General features: G+C 36.1%; 1 long non-coding RNA gene across 1 annotated transcript in view; it reads right to left on the bottom strand.

Moving 5' to 3' along the window:
• LOC119252585 (uncharacterized) overlaps positions 1-17,225 on the bottom strand; it is a 164,276-nt gene that overhangs the window by 96,554 nt on the left and 50,497 nt on the right. The gene's annotated exons all lie outside the window — the stretch shown is intronic.

The following is a 17,225-nucleotide window of genomic DNA, read 5'->3' as shown; positions in this document are numbered from 1 at the left end:
CTTGAGTGTCCAGGCCAAAGAGAAGTCAGTATCCCTTGTTCTCCAGTTGCCATAAACATCAAGTGCTCAGGCAAAGACTTGAAATTGAGCTCTCTTAACCCCCTTCCAGTCCATAGTTGGGTAATGTGGAGACCAGCATGGCACACTGAGACAATTCTATTAGGCCAATGGACTCAAGTAAAGTCATGGAGAAGGCACTTAGAGATCTAAATCAAATGGAAACTAAGATGAATCCGAGAGGCCAATAGACAGCAGATATCAGCCAGTGCCCACTGAAGGTCTAGGAATAACCTTCCTACTAAAGAAATATAAATCCTCATACTACTAGCTGCTACCTTAGGAAGAAGCACAGCATAGGGAAAGACTGGCTGGACACAGGGTAATTAAATCTAAGAAAGTCTGTGTACTAACACTAGATGATTGTACTAAAATGTAAACTCTTTGGGGGCCTCCCGGGTGGCGCAGGGGTTAAAGACAGCGCTATCAAGCTACCACTAGCACCGCAGCACAAGTTCAATTCCTGGTGGGCCAGGGAGGTGACCCAGAGTGTGCAGCAGACCTCTTCTGTCTCACCCGCAGCTTCCCTCAGCAGTGTATTTCAATCTGCCTGTTCTGCTCCCCACTCTGTCTCTGGTGAATTCTCTCACTGTCACACCTCTCTCTCCACACCTCTGGCCTACACCCCAGCTCTTGTATGCATAAATAAATAAATCTTTAAAAAATTAAAATTAAAAAAATAAAATGCAAATTCAGTAGGACTAAAGTTACTTTTCTTTCTAAGACTCAGGGGAGAGATAAGATTTATTGCTGAATAAGTAAAGTCAACTCACATCTGAGTTGACTACAGTCCAGTGTTAATACTTCAGAGAATAAGGGATTAAAGCCTGTCATCATTAAGATTCTAACAGCCATTAAATAACCCTGTCATCCCACACTGGAAGTCAGCATCCATTTTTACCTCTAAGAATAAACTCACCATCTACAGGAAGGTACAGATGGTCTGATCGAGGCTCATCTTCGCTATGATCACTACCTGCCACAAAACTTGCTGCACTGAAAGCATTTACAACAGCCAAAGATGGAGAAACTAAATTCTGTTCCATGTTACTGCAAATACCAAAAAATAGCCCCAAATCAGTCATGTCATGAACATGACAAAATCCAGAAGTGTCTGAAATCTCCCTCAACTCTGACATTTAAATATGACACATAGAAAAAGGAATCCAATTTAGTTCAGGTGCTCAGGCATCTAGTTCTATTTGAAATCTACCCTATATTTGGCAATCCGGGCTGTCTCTTGAAGTTTCTCCTTGTGTAAAGTGAAGTTAGTAATATTTTTTTTAATCTGTCAAATGTTGTGAGGGTTACTGAGAAGAAGAAGAAAGAATATAAGAAATTGCTGCTGCCTGTTTTCCACCAAAAATATTTAACCTTGCCTCCAACAGGCCTCAGCAACCTGGCATCGTTCCTATTGGACAATGAAGGAGCAAACAATCTGGAACACTTACTAAAGAAACTAAGTGATCTATTCTATTTGGATTCTAGCCCTGAATGGAAGGGGTAAGGGTCAAGACACCATGGAAAGAAACTGCTTTCTTGGCAAAGAAACATGGAAATTCTAAAGTGATGTTAGTTCCTGTAATAACCACAAACAATTTTGATAATCCAGTGAACATCAGAAACTACTTCCTTCAGCCAGAAAAACTACCAGAAAATGAGTTAGGGTCTTCATCTCACACAGTCCAAAATTGGAGGTGCCAGATACTATATTGAAAATGTAACATGTAGCAGAAGCACATTGAATTAGACATTCCACTTACACCAAGTGTAAGTGGTTTAGCAGTAACCACTAACTGGATCTGATTTCAATTAGCTGCAGCCACATGACAAATTGGGACCAACAGGTTACGAGTAAAAATGATCTGTGCAATTTCCAAGACTATACCGTATGTATGGTGAGATCTATCATCTATCTTAGCAGTTACGAAGTAACCAGTAACTACTAACTGGATCCAATTTCAATTAGTTGCAGCCACATGACAAACTGGGACTAAAGGGTTATGAGTAAAAATGATCTGTGCAATTTCCAAGACTATACCCTATATATAGTGAGATCTATTACCTATCTATCTTATAGTGAATGAAGCAACAACCCTCATTCCCCCACTTTCCTTCTGCCTGCTGGCAGGATGCCAGGTAATATAGTAAATTAAATTGATCCAAATAAAAGCAATACTCTATAGATGGTGACAGAATAAAATAAAAGAATTTTGGGTCCCTGATACCATGAAATGAACAAAATAAACTATATTAGATTGTTGAGTAAAAGAAAAATAAACTTCTATCTTACTTACATCAATAGTTACTTATTACGGTGTTCAATGAGACTTCTGACTGATAGAGGAATCTTACTTGAGCTGCACAAGTTAATTCATTCAACAAATATTTTCTGACTATGTATTAGGCTTGAAGTTCTGGAGAGAAAAGTTTACACATATAGGACAACAAGCAATACCTGCCATCCTGGGGCACTGCCCGCATATTAAATTTGACTTCACCATATACTAAGAGAACAAAATAGAAAATCATCAATTTACAAGTAAGCCTAAGCAACAGAATTCTGGACACAGAATATGGGAGAGACTGGTAACTTTTTAAGTCAGTTCATTTCTAACAATACATGAAGAGGCTCTTAAAACACAGTGACAAAGCACAAATGTATTACCTCTGCGGTGTGTGTGATCACATATAGGTATATTTATGTATATGTGTATATTTTATGTAATATATATACCTCATGTCTGTGTGTATATATACACACATCATATGATACATGTTATATGTGTATATACACACACACCTCAAATATGTATGTGAAATGCACACAAAGGCAGCATCTATAAACACACTTAATTTCTCACTTCCTCCTATTAACTCTGAAACACCACTTAAGGCTCCACAATATAGTGATTCCCATCACAGTTATTTGCATGTATCTTATTTTTGCTCAAAGACCACCAGTTCTTGAAAGGAGTATGTCTCATTCACCTTTGTGTCCCAATAGTAACTTATATAGTGCTTGAGACATAAAAGAAGCTAAATAAACACTTGGAGTAACTGACCAATTAATGAATGGATATGAGACAAGAGCTATGCCAAGGAAGTAAATGAGGGAGTTATGCCAAGGAAGTAAATGAGGGAGTTGAAGACATATTTTTTTCCCTATGAGGGTGTCCATGGATTCAACTGACTTATGCAAGAAAATAGGCATCACCGAATGTAACAGTTAATCTCAAAATACTTATAAATGCACATTAAGCTTTCTAAGACCACAGTCGGATCCTTTTAACATTAAAAAATTGTTATTTATGAAAGTACCTTGTTTATGGAGGAAAAATTCCTTGATCTGTCTAGTCAACAAAGTACACTAAAAGCCAAATTTATGCTTCTTTCAGACTCATAATCCCAGCTGAGCAGGTATATTGAATCCATTCATTCTGCTAGAATTTTTAAGTGTTGTGGGTGCTGATTTACCAACATTCACTCTGTAAATATAATAGGCAAAGATGTACTAATAAGAAAATCATAGTCATAGGCAATTACATGACCAAATGAGATTGCCCACAAAGTTTAAACTTCAACACCTACTGTAAATATAAGTACTCAACAGCAAATATGCAAGGGGCTATGCAAACAGCAGTGGCCCAATAAAAAACAGCCTCAGCCATTCCCAGCATGAATGGTCAAGGAACAGACCTTGTTCTCTTAGCATCCTTTATAATGCAGACAAACTATTTCTAAAAATAGAAAACACTGTGCCTATTGCTCTCCTCTGTAAGTAATGTTTGTCTGAAATATACTGTGCTTAGAATTTTTAGTTTAATTGACATATAGTATAGTGTGAACATGCTTTTATAAAATAAAGGACTTGTATTTGATGATCTCTGTAAATTCCTTTCCAGCTCTAAAATGATTTCTCCACAATCATTCATAACTCGCAATAAAAATGCCATCCCAAGGAAAGTCAATACAACCTTAAATTTTGCCCTCTTCCTTTTTGCCTGTCTTTTTTACAAAGTAAGTTATTAAGAGGTTTTAGAAAGAAAATTTCAAAGTCAACAGTTACAAGGACATATAATAACAGTGCTAACTTGTAAGGGAAAAATGCAATTTCATACAGCAGTAACTGAGAACATGGGGGCAATTTTCTACATTCAAAGGCCTTAATATCTTCAAATGCCATACCATTACATTCCAAACAATTACTAAATTCAATCTCCAGTTTAACTAGTCTCAAATTTGCTGACATTTTTATATGCAGTTGCACAAGATCCAAAAATAATGGCTACATCGAACCCTACAATTCTGCCATTGCCTTTAACCATGTGCCATTCAAAGAAAATGTGTTTAAATAATCCAAGATAGACAAAAGTTGAACACATCTATCATTTTCCACGTTGTTGGAAGAGGTCAGGAAGAGGATGCAATTTCCGACTGACCCATGAACTGAAGCAGGGAAATCTGAGCCTCTTCACCTCGTCCCTGTTCTTGGAATATGCATAGACTTCCCCATGAGAAAAGCTAGCCCAGCAACAGGGTCTTGAGATAGGACTTCATTATCAAGTCCAGCTGGATGGTATACATCACTGAATCCATCTACTTGTCTTTCAGTCACCAAAGACAAAATTTTATTTGTTTAATTGAGATAACATTGGTTTACAGCCCTGTGATTCAGAGACACAGGATGCCACCTCCTCAGATGCATGTCATCACAGCACTCCCACCACCAAGGCACACACAGACCTCCATAAGAGTCCACTGTGCACCTTTGCACTATTTCACCCCTGCCCCATTTAACAGCCTCAATTCCACAGTCATATTTATAGGGTTTATTATGAGTTCAGTTCATCTGACCCTTCCTCTATATTCCACATGTAAGTGACACCATCTGAAATTTGTCTTTCTCCTTCTGGCTTCTTTTGCTTAGCATTATCTTCTCCAGTTCCATCCATGTTGTTGCAAAAAATGAGAGTCAATCTTTTTTATAGCTGAGTAGTACTCCATCATCTACTTGTATCACATGTTTCTAACCCACTCATCTATAGTCAGGTACTAAGTTGTTTTCATAGCTTGGATATTATGAATAGTGCTGTAATAAACTCAGGAATGCATATATCCCTTCAAATCAGTGTTTTTACATTCTTCAGGTAGAAACCTAAAAGTTCCTTTATATATTAAGATTGTCACAACCAATTTGGGATGGCTTGTCTCTGTTTTTGGTCTCTTCTTGCTTTCCATAAATGGGAATCAGTTTCAGATTTCATGTGGGGAACTCAGAATCTTTTGAACTGACACATTTTCTAAGCAATTGAAATTCCACCTATTCTGTCTTGGATCATTTAGGTCAAGGAATTTAACATGGCTGAAAGAAGTTAGAGAAGTCAAGGCACAGTGTTCGTGAGGAGGATTTTAAGCTCCCTGACTGAACCTGATTTATCTGAGGTTTTCTGGGCATCTGCTAAAGGTTCAGTCATTATTTTTCAAGAAGCAAAGTGTCAAGTTTCTCTGTTAATCACTCTCCAAATGCATATCTATTCCCACGCAGTGCATTATTAAATGGAAATGAGCCTAATTATTCACCTGTTAGTGGGTGGGGATTGAGGAAAAGAGAAAATGAAAAGAATATCATTTCCCTTTCAGTACGTTAGTACAGAATCTCTATCCTACAGTCCTGTGAATAGCAATTTGGTCTTGTATGTCTGTGTGACAGGATAATAATTTTCAGTAAAAACCAGGGTTTTCTCCTCACCCATAATTCTTTGCCTACACTCCCTATCCCTTACCCATAAACCACCAGACTGCACCTTACAGTCAGAGTAATTCATTCCCCTACCCACCCAGAGAAGACAGAAGAAAAGCAAAAGAGAAGCCAGATGGCATGCTATGATAAGAGGATATTTAAGTATTCAAGAAATTAAATACATTTAGAAAAAAATGTTACATTTTCTTTCAGACTTGGATTTGGGGGGGGCATATGAAATGTGTACCTATTATACCAGTAAATCTGGGTTGTTGGTTTTCTCCACTAACAAATTATAAACATTATTTTAAATGAAGTACATATGCCTCAGTGGAAGTCTGGCATACTACAGTGGATTTACTCTAGTTCCCTGACATACACTGACCTATTTCCCTGAATCCACACTCATGTCCAAGACTTTTTGTATGTTCATGGAGGTCACAGAGTGAGACAACAGCCTAGAAAAACAGGTATAGTGAGGTTCTGTCATTCACCTTTCATGTGAAGTCATCAGCATCTTCTTGTAAAGTTTAAAAGGGAAATGGCACTATATTTTAGAAAAAAGAACTTTCTAAAAAGTCACTGAGAACTTGCAATGCAAATGATGCTTGCCTAACATATGAAGGACTTAGAATTTTATTTAGACCTTTGCATCCAGTAGTATATGAGTGCATGCAAACTATTTCTCTGAGTTTTGTTTTCTTTTTCTAATATTTATCTAAGAAGATTCTTATGAGGTTGAAATGAGGTAATATGATAACTCTCCTAAATTTCAAGCACATTGAATTATTTGAATAAAAAAATTCAAGAACTTTCATCTGAGCCTCAAGATGACTATGGGATCTCTTATTTACTAGCTTGAACTTTTTGTTCCATGTTACAGTCTCTTTTGTTTTTGAATTTCAAATATTAGGGATTAAGATAAGGAAAAATAAAACTTCACTTTTGAGAAGACTGCTCTGTACTGTAGAAATGGCCATGGGTATCTTAGTACTTGATTAGTCTTCATATTCTAATTTGAAATGCCTAAAAACTATTGCTAGTGAAATTTCTTACAAAATGCTGCTTTCTGATCATGCAGAGGAGCAGTAGCCCCAGTCTGGTATCCAAAAAGTGGTTCAGGTGAAAATGGTAAGATTTTAAAAATAGAATCATCTCATGTTTTTTGGGATATGGGCACTGTTCTATTTCTAAACCAGAAGGCAGATACACCACTGAATCCTCTTTGTGATAATACATCAAACTTTTAATTTTTGACATATATATACTTCTCTATATGTGTATTTTATTTCAGTTAAACTTGAAAAAAAAAATCTGTGCAACTGGAAAAATCAAGACTCCTCAAAAAACCCTGCTCTTTGGGCTTTGAAAATCGATTAGGGTATAGATAAATAAAATTAGAGGGACTATCCTAATATTTAATATCACATCTTAAAATACACTTTCATATTAGCTATGAAAGAGACTTGTTACTTCCATTTTAGAGAAGCTAAGTCTCAAATGATAAATGATTTTTCTAGGGTGAATAATTTATTAAGTTGCAGAAACTGTCTCATTCCAAGAATTATTTTTTCTGCCTGAGTACAGTGTTCAGTCCACAATTTCACGGCCAACTCTATTACATACATGCAACCTTACTAAAATTAACCCTGTTATTGGGCCAAGAGACAAAGTTATACAATTATCCCAAAAGATGTCCAAAAAGGCATTTGGTGATTCCATCATCTACTCTACACTTTAAAAAGTTATTGATAAGCCTCTCTGATATGATAAATAATATTTATCTCACACAAGCATTTCACATTTTAACAGAAGCATTAATTTTAAAGGTTAAAACAAGCTAACATTGTCTGCTGTCATATACAACATTGTCCTATAAGTGTAAGTTAATGCAATAAAGGGTAATAGTGTTAGAAACACAATTATTTCGTTTTGACATGATTACCTGTAGAATGCTAGAGGAACTATGATAACATTTTAGAACTGAAAATAAGAGCTTAATAGAGTAAGCAAAACAATAAGTACTATTCATGTCCAATGCAAGTTATAAAATTTCACTGAGAAATGAAAAAGGTGATTTGAATAAATGCAGAAATATGCCATGTTTCTGATAAATAACTCGCTGTAAAAGTGTTCACTGCAACACTATTTATCATAATAATAAAAATGGAAACCAACTAAATATTTCACAATAGGAAACAGGTAAAATAAAGCATGGTACAGTCATGTAACACAGTATGAACAGCCATAAAAATGTATAAAAGAAAAATATTTCAGGACTTAGAAAAATGTTTCAGGTAGACAGCAAATTTTTTAAAAGCAAATTGCAAAACAGTGTTTTGTTAAAAAAAAAAAAAGTATGTTTTGTATATACACACATGAAAGTATGTACTCAGAAACTAAAACTGGGGAGAGACCAAACCTCAAAAATGCATTGTGGGATTAGGGTATTTCTAACTTTCTACCTTGAGTTTATCTGCATTTTTTTGTAAGTACCTTTATTTCCTTCATTGTACACAACATGCATTATATTTGCAATAGTATTTAACACAACATAATTATCTTATATAAAATCATGACTGGGGTAGATTTCATGCTATTGTGCCCCCGAAATGAAACAAGTAAAATGCAAAATCTTAGACTCTGCTGGAATTCTCTTGTATTTATGCAATACCAGGCAGCTTTAGTTTAAAAGTCACCTTTATAGTAAAGTTTTACCCAAAACTTCAAAGCACAAGGAGAAACTAGATTTGCCACACAAGAATTTCATGTTTTATACCTTGAAAGATAACCTCATATTTGTTCATTTATTACATTGTCACTCCACCTCTTTGAGATAAGAAATTATCCCCATTTATAAAGACTGAGACAGAAAGTTATGGACAGTTAAATACATAATTATATTATAACTTGCACCGTCAGACTAAAATTGAGAAGTTTAAGCTCCCAATTCAAATGAATTTCAAACATCATTTTCCTTCAAGAAATTAAGTTCTTCCCAAGTGTCAGGTTCTCTATTTTGGACATTGTGCATAGAAGTGATTTTAAAAAATGCAAGTTTCAAATAAATTCTAAGAATATTCTAAAATTTTGAGAAAGAAGAGTTAGGGTTAGCTTGGATTCTTATTTCAATGGTATACAAAAACTGAAATGCTGCTGTCAAATCATTCAAATACAGACTCAGTCTCTTAAAATTATTTACCAGGAATATCTGTCCCCTCCAACAGAACATCAAAAGCAATCTCTGAAACTAAAAATTATTACCAGTCTGAGTCCTAGGAAATCCACGGGAAAGGATTTTCTCTACTTTATCAAATCCATCACCCTGATTTAGAGTTAACCTTCCTTTCAAAAACTTCATTTCATAAATAATGCATTTCACGCATACACATGTACTGACATAGTTAAAACCCAATCAACATGCTTTCACGGAATATACCCCAGCAGAAAACATGATTCACTTTATTTTCTTTGTATGTAACATTTCCTTCGGATTCCAATGAGGAAGTAAGCAAAAAATGATTTACAAAATTTATCTCATGATACATTTAACAACCTTGCAAAAGCTTTACATGCATTATGCTTTGCAATAAACATTGACATTTATAATCTAAAATTCTCATTTGTGCTAAAGGCAGGCTCATTCGTTCACTTAGGTAATGAAATTTTAATACAGTATGTATATGAAAAGAGAAGGGGAGTATAAAATATATTAAGTAATTCACTAGGCTATTACACTACCAGAAAGAGGACATCATTTTTATTCTCACATTTTTCAAGCAAAGGATTTTCAGCGAAGTCATGAACAGGGAAGAGGGTTTTAGGACTATCTGACGCATCAAATTTGCTAAGAAAAGACAGAGTTCTGTGAGTGATTCCAATTTTCCATTTCCTCAATTTTCGAAATATTCCAGTGGGATGTCCAAAATAAACATCTCTCTCCCCTTATCTACAGCATGTCTCCCCCTATGGTCTATTGTCATGGGCTCAACAACAACCTCCATACTACTTCCCTTGGTAAAAAATGGAAATCCCCATCAGCCAAAAGCAGCTCCATTTTCTTTTCTTTCTCCTATATCCAGCTAAGAAGTCAATAACATATTATTTTCTAAGACAATTTTTCCAATGAATCATGAAACTATGAGGCATGGATATACATGAGGGAAGTTAAAGAAGGAGTATTTGAAGTAAAAATTGAACAGCCTGACAGAAAGTAAATTTTCTGTCAAGAGTATGTATTACCTTGCTTCCAAAACGTTCACACATATGCAGACAAGTAATGTCAAATATCACCAACTTGTGCATAGGTTGTTCATTTAAGCATTTGATTGCTGGCATTTTTCTCTGTGGATGTTACAGTTTCCACCTCAGAAGAGTTTATAGATTTACATTGAAATAAATCTGCACCTTAGAGGGGCCTGCCTTAGCCACAGACACATGAAGATATTTGAGATACTTCTAAAACCATCCTACAATGATAGATTTTTATTTATTTATTTTTTAAAGATTTATTTATTTATGCATACAAGAACTGGGGTACAGTCTAGAAGTGCAGGGGGGGTGAAAGGATTCACCAGAGACAGGGTGGGGAACAGAACAGGCAGATTGACTGAAATACACTGCTGAGGGCAGTAGCGGGTGAGTCAGGAGAGGTCTGCTGCGCCATGTGGGTAACTCCCCGGCTGGGGATTGAACTTGTGCCGCAGTGGGTGCGGACAGCTTCATAGGTTGCGTCTTAACTCCTTGCACCACCAGGGAGGCCCAACAATGATAGATTTTTAAGAAAGACTCTGTGTACTAATGAATTTTAGGCCATAAGTTTTAAAAAGGAAACTCCAGGTGGTAATAGGTTAGATGATCATTCACCAGGTATTTCCTCCCTCTTCCCTGAGACAGTGGGCAGAGTGCACTTTCCCATCCCCATGATGTTGGACTTGGCCTTGTGACTTGCTTTGACTAATGGGATATTAGAAGACGTGATCAAAAAAGAAAAGTTTAGGATGTGTTTATGCAGTGGGATTTGCCTAATAATGCTTTTAGCACTGCCACATGCAATTCTCTGAATGTTTCCACCGCAAAATTCAGATGTTAAACTCCTAACCCCCAAATGTGAGGGTTACAGGAGGCGGGGACTTAGGGAGGTGCTTAATTCATGAGGAGGGGACGCTCATATATAAGATTAACTGTAAAATTAACCTTGTAAAAAAGGCTGAAGAGAACTTCCTTGCCCCCGCCCACCCCACCATTTGTACATACAGGAGAGTCTTCAACCTGGGTGACAGACTTCACCTGGACATTCTGGCATGCTGATATCTGACTTCCAGAACTGCGAGCAATAAATTTGTGCTGTTTATAAGTCACCCAGTCTGGCATTTTACTTAAACATCCTGAATGCACTAAAACACCAGGAAAAGAACTTTCTTGTGTAGCCCCATATTCCAAAGGCAGAAAGAAATACATTAGCTGACTTGGGCTCAACCTGTGATTTAGAATTAAGCATAACTGGGTTGTTGTCTGTATGAGGTGAAGTACAGTCAACATACACATTTGCAAGTAAGAATACTTTGCTTTCAGCCTTCTCATATCTGGCTGCTATATGCCAGGCTAGCGCCAAATACAAAGTTAATTTCCACTATCGATTCTTTTTAAAAATAAAATCCTCATTTTAACAAAGACTTGTAGAGAGAGGGTATGAGACATATCCTGCATAATGTGTTATCTCAACAAGGAAAGGCACTAACTTAGAATTGATCTAAACTTATTTTGTGTTAAAAATAAATTGTTTTGAATACATGAATCACAATATTCAGTTCATCAATGAGTGTTGCCCAAAAGAATCTGATGCTTAGCATTTCTAAATTTTCTTATGAGGCAATAATAACTGAGCCCTCCAATTCTCTGTACTTGTTCGAAGAATAAGTCAATGAAAAAATAAAATACTTTCCTTCATGTAATCTTTGGATTATATGAATTTTGGGATGACTGGACTCATGAGGAACTCACCTACCCTCACAGGAGGATGACAAGGGGAGGGTGAACACCAAGAAAAGCTTAAACCCCAATAAAGATCATACAAAATGAGACCCATGATTCCTTGAGACTTCACCTAACACATTTAACTTTCTGCAGTCAGGACCTACCACCTTCAAAGCATGTCTAAAGTTATAGACACGTTATCATCCTCACCCACCCTAAGGGTGAAAATTTGAGCATTCTACCAGTACCAGGGGAGAAAAGTTTGCCATAACCCCAAATTGGTCTCTTTTCTCACTTTCAAGTCTTTATTGCTATTAATAATTAAGGGACCATTCCTTATGGGTGACCAAGGTCATTCCTCTAGCAAACTAGTGACCAAATGGAGAGGTTGAATTGCCTTTCTTTCCATAAGATGCTTAATTACAGGTAAGGGTCTTTGCTAAAAGGCATAACTCTAAATGGTGCAAAAAAAAAAAAAAAAAAAAGGATCTCTTTTTAGTTTCTAGGCTTTTTACCACCTCTTACAATAATGTCACTTGATGTTTTCTAGCAAAATAAGTGGGCTTATCTTATGCCCATAAGAAAATACAAAATTACATATCACACACATATAATTTAGAATATACAGTATGTTATGAGATAAATAAAACATATATGGCATAATAAAAATATATAAATATATATTACTGACAAACCAAAATTCATTCCAGCACTGGACCCCATTTAGGACTCTATCAGCATTCTTGACCAACTTGCGGGAAACCCCTAATAGAAGACTTAACACTGAGAAGGGTAAATTGTATGACTTAGAACTCAGATGTAGCTTAAGACACTACAAACTTGACTTATTAGTTGCCTCCAAATGTGCAAAATGTGACCAGCTGTGACCATATCACAGAAAAAGCCAAATAAAGTTATAGTGTGAATGCAGTTTAACATAGGGAGGAACTTCTCAACTACAGATGATTAAGTGACAAAACAAGATACCATCAGAGATTACAGAATTACTCTGTCTGAAGGTCATCCAAAAAATAGAAAGAATATATAAAGGGGTACTCTTGATGCTCTCAGTACAGGCCTAAGCAAACCTTTAGGAGCCACTGAGCTCTTACTATAAGATACCTCAAGGGTAGTGTTGCATTTAAATACATATATCAAAATATACAAGCAGATGCTTTGATTGTGGGTACTCATCAGATAAAGGGTTTATAATGTGCCTATATTTCTTCATTTTCTCTAAACACAAAAATAATTAAGCAGCCTTTGCAGGCGCTCTCAAGCACATCCATTTAGTCATGGTGTGTGTTTTAGTCTAAGTGGTTAGAGTACAGGAAGTCCCAAACCAATGAATCAATGCTTAACCCTGGAAGATTGGTCCCAATTAGTGTTCCGTGTCTAATGCCAAAATTAAGAGAGATAATTGTGTTAGACTTCTGCACACAGTCTTCCAGATTCGAGTCATTTAAAAAGTTTAAGTGAATTCATGATGATGCATCGAGAAGTTAGAGATAAGTGTGTTAAAGTCCTTACACTTGGTGAGTTCAGTCTCAAAATGAAAGAGACATTTGTCATTCACTAAGTTACAGGAAATATGTGAGAGGTTGCCTGACCCATGGCCACCCTGAAGGAAGGCATTCTGTTTCTCTGAGCCTTGTGTGCTCTCACATGGCTTTGTAGAGAGAAAAAGAGTCACTATCTTATTCGAGATGGATACCCCAACTTTCATAAACTAGAAGGGATATCAGCAAGTCTAACAAAAATATCATTATAAAATGCAAAACCTTATACTGGGCAATAAAAAGATTATCCAAACATGCAGAGATAAAATGGAATTAAAGGATTTTCTGTAAGACTAGGTTAAGTTATGCTGTAGTAACAACCAACTTGAAAAACCAACAGCCTGAAAACAATCAAGTGTGTGTCTTGCTCACATTACACATACATCAAATTTGGGAAGCCCTGTGTATTGTCAAGTTCCTGGGCTAACGCAGGCTTCAACTTGACATGTGCATCTATGGAAACTACATACCAGATCTTAAAGTTTGGCTCCAAGTCCCCAAGTCATACCTGATATCAGCTGGGCAGACAATACAATCCTATCCTATGTCCAAAACCATAGTTAGGGTCTGAACTGACCACAGATTATGCTTGTGCCTCTGCGCCTGCCTCTCTGTGTGGCACTCCATACAAGAGGTACAATGGAAACTAACACCTAATTTCTTCCCCAAACATCCCAATTCTCACTTTCTTCTTAGCTCACTTCAAGAGAACTCTTCACAAGATATTTTTTACTGCCTAACTTAGTGATTTTTGGGACAAGGCAATATTATCCCTGTACAAAAATGCTTGGTGAAACAATCATATGTATTATTCAATCTGCCAAGGCTAATATTGAACTCTCCATGTATGTGTCTGTGATGTGAGCAGAATAACACATTCTAGACTGGGTATTCTACAAAAGTCCATGTGTTTCCAGCACTTGAAAATGTACTTTAGCACTCAGCTTTTGTCAGCTAGAACACTGTACAATCCTTTTGTGTGCATCTCTCAAAAAAAAAATAGTAAAAAGAAATACTTAAGCAAGTTTTAAGTTCTCAAGGTCAGCTAAAGGGATCTTAAATTTTTCTCAGGATACAAAACAAAGGGAGAATGATGAGACTTACTAAAATGTATGGCATTATAAATGAGACACTAATAACCTAAGTGGTTTATTAAAGCTTAGTAGTATGGGCAGTATTATATAATAAAAATGTGTACAGACGCCAACTCCAAATTACTTACAGCACCACTTTCAGAGTCTTACTGAATATCAATTTTGTGAAATATTAAAAGCAACTCATGAAAAGGGAGACTGGAATAAAAAAAATGTGGAAAAGAATGGCTAAACAAAGAAACATTTTTTACTGTAGAACAGTTCAGACACCTTAAGAGAATAATGGAATTATGTATCTGTGAGACAGTGGAATAACAGGCAGTGGTGTCCCAAACTTAATTCTGAATTTTTTTTCTTACAATTTCTATTAATATCACACAGAATGAGGTTCTTTGGAACCAACTTGGAAAGAGACAACTTTACAGACAAGTGTGAGGATGTTTTAATATAATTGGGGCTAAATTCAAGAGATCAGTCTTCTGTATACAGTAAATATATATCCAAAACACTATTGAACTGAGTGTGTTGTACATGCATAAAAACAAAAATGTTTCTAAAATGCCAGAAGAATCAAAGATTCTCAATGACTGAGGTTTCAGGAAGTAATAATCACTAGAAAAAAATTTCTGCCTTAAAGACTACTTTGCTTGATATGAACGTAACTATACCAAGTTTCATTCTGCTTAGTGTTTGTGAGGTTTTTTGTTCCTTGTAATTTAAACTTTCTGCATCCTTACCTTTCAGAAAACATAACTTTTCTAATAGCAAGTAACTGGATTTTTTAAATTCTTCTCTTAACTGTCAAATTTAATACAATTACTGATATTTATTGCTTTAAATCTATAATTATCTTTATAGAATGGCCTTTTCCCTGTTGGTGTTTACTTTTTGAACTATTTCAAGATTATTTTGATCATTTTACTTTTTCCTCTCTACTAGTTTGAAAATTATAAACTTTTTGGTGATTGTCCAAGAAATTAACATATGCATCTATAATTTCATATAAAGATAAGCCAATAACCTTATACATTTCCAAGACAAAATCTGGCCTGCATGGTCTCTCCCAAGTTCTATGCTATGGTATCTGTGCATGTATCCATATACAACTGCACATATATACAATCAGTTTTCTTAACGCAGGCAATATTAACATATATATCCACATACTTACTATTTTCTTTGTTTTTGACTTATTCTCCTACCTCAGCTCTTCAATAAAAATCATTTAAATACATGGTATTTAAAAAGATCGGGAAAGCAATAGAGAAGTGTTTTTTTTTTATTTTTTGTCTTTATCTTTTTTTAATTTATATAGTTTTTACATCATTTTTCATTTTTGTACAATGTATGCATTTTCATCTTGGTTATAGTCCCCATACAATTCCCACAACCCTTGTTTTGATCCTACTCCCTTCTCTGCTTCCCCTCTCCCCCCAGCCTTCCATGGTGTGTCTCTGGTTTATAGCTGCTTGTTGATTTTGATTTTTTCTTTATTATAATTAGTCTTTTGTCATGGTCCCTTACTTAGGTTTTCTAACTTCCTGCTATGAGTGAGACCATCTGGTATTTTTCTTTTTCTTTCTGGCTTATTTCACTGAGCATGATCCCTTCCAGCTCCATCATGTTGCTGCAAATTGCATGGGTTTATCATTTTTGATTGCTGAGTAATATTCCATGGTGTATATGTACCACATCTTCTTGATCTAGTCATCTATTTGTGGGCATCTGGATTGTTTCCATAGCTTAGCTATTGTAAATAGTGCTGTTATAAACAAAGGGGTGCAGGGGCCCTTCTGAATTAATGTTTCTGTGTCCTTTGGGTAAATACCTAGGAGTGGAATTGCTGGATCATATGGAAGCTCCATCTTTATCAGATTGAGGAATCTCCAGACAGCTTGCTTTCCATAGTGGTTGGGCCAGTTTGCACTCCCACCAGCAATACAGGAGAGTTCCTTTTTCTCCACATCTTTGCCAGCATTTGTTGTTGCTAGTTGTAGTTTAATATGTGTCATTCTCACTGGTGTAAGATGGTATCTCATTGTAGTTTTGATTTGCATTTCCCCGATTACAAGTGATGTTGAACATTTTTTCATATGCTTGTTGGCCATTTGCATTAAATTTATTTATTTTTGTGTAGAAGAATTGGGGTATTGGCCAGAGGTGCAGGGTGTGAGAGGATTTATCAGAGACAGAGTAGGGAGCAGAACAGGCAGATCAACTGAAATACACTGCTGAGGGGAACAGCAGGCAAGACAGTAGAGCTCTGCAATGCCATGTGGGTCAGCTCTCTGGCCATGGAGGGCTTTCACTATGATGGTGCTGAGATTTAACCTAGGCCACCAGAAGGCCCCTAAAGAAGTGTTTAAAAGCAGACTCTGAAATGAGTTGTCTGCACTGACTACCTATTTGGCCTTAGACAAATTCCTCATTTTCTCCAGATCTCCTGTACCTCACTGATAAATGGGAGTAAATATAGCAACCACCTTACTGGGTTGCAGTGAAGGTCAAATATACCAAGAAGATAACATACAAAGCACTTGGACCATTAAACACTAAAACCCTCAAAAAAGTTAGCTACTTTTATTATATTCTGTACAGCAGAGTAGCAACGAATTCTATATTATTCCTGATTTAAGACGTTTGAGCACCAACCACTAAAAAAAATAAAACCAGTGACTGCGCAGCCTGAGTAAGTCAACATGCATTTTGTTTCCACCACTTATTTGGCATCAAGCAGTGGAGTTCACCTCGTCCAAAACTAAATATGCTAAATGTATTTTATTATTCTCCTGTTTG

This window comes from Talpa occidentalis, unplaced genomic scaffold (assembly GCF_014898055.3).
Source record: "Talpa occidentalis isolate TD23 unplaced genomic scaffold, MPIMG_talOcc4v2.1 talOcc4.10, whole genome shotgun sequence".
Taxonomy (NCBI): Eukaryota; Metazoa; Chordata; class Mammalia; order Eulipotyphla; family Talpidae; genus Talpa; species Talpa occidentalis.
Note: the sequence above shows the minus strand (reverse complement) of the source record. Positions and strands in the feature narration are given on the sequence as shown.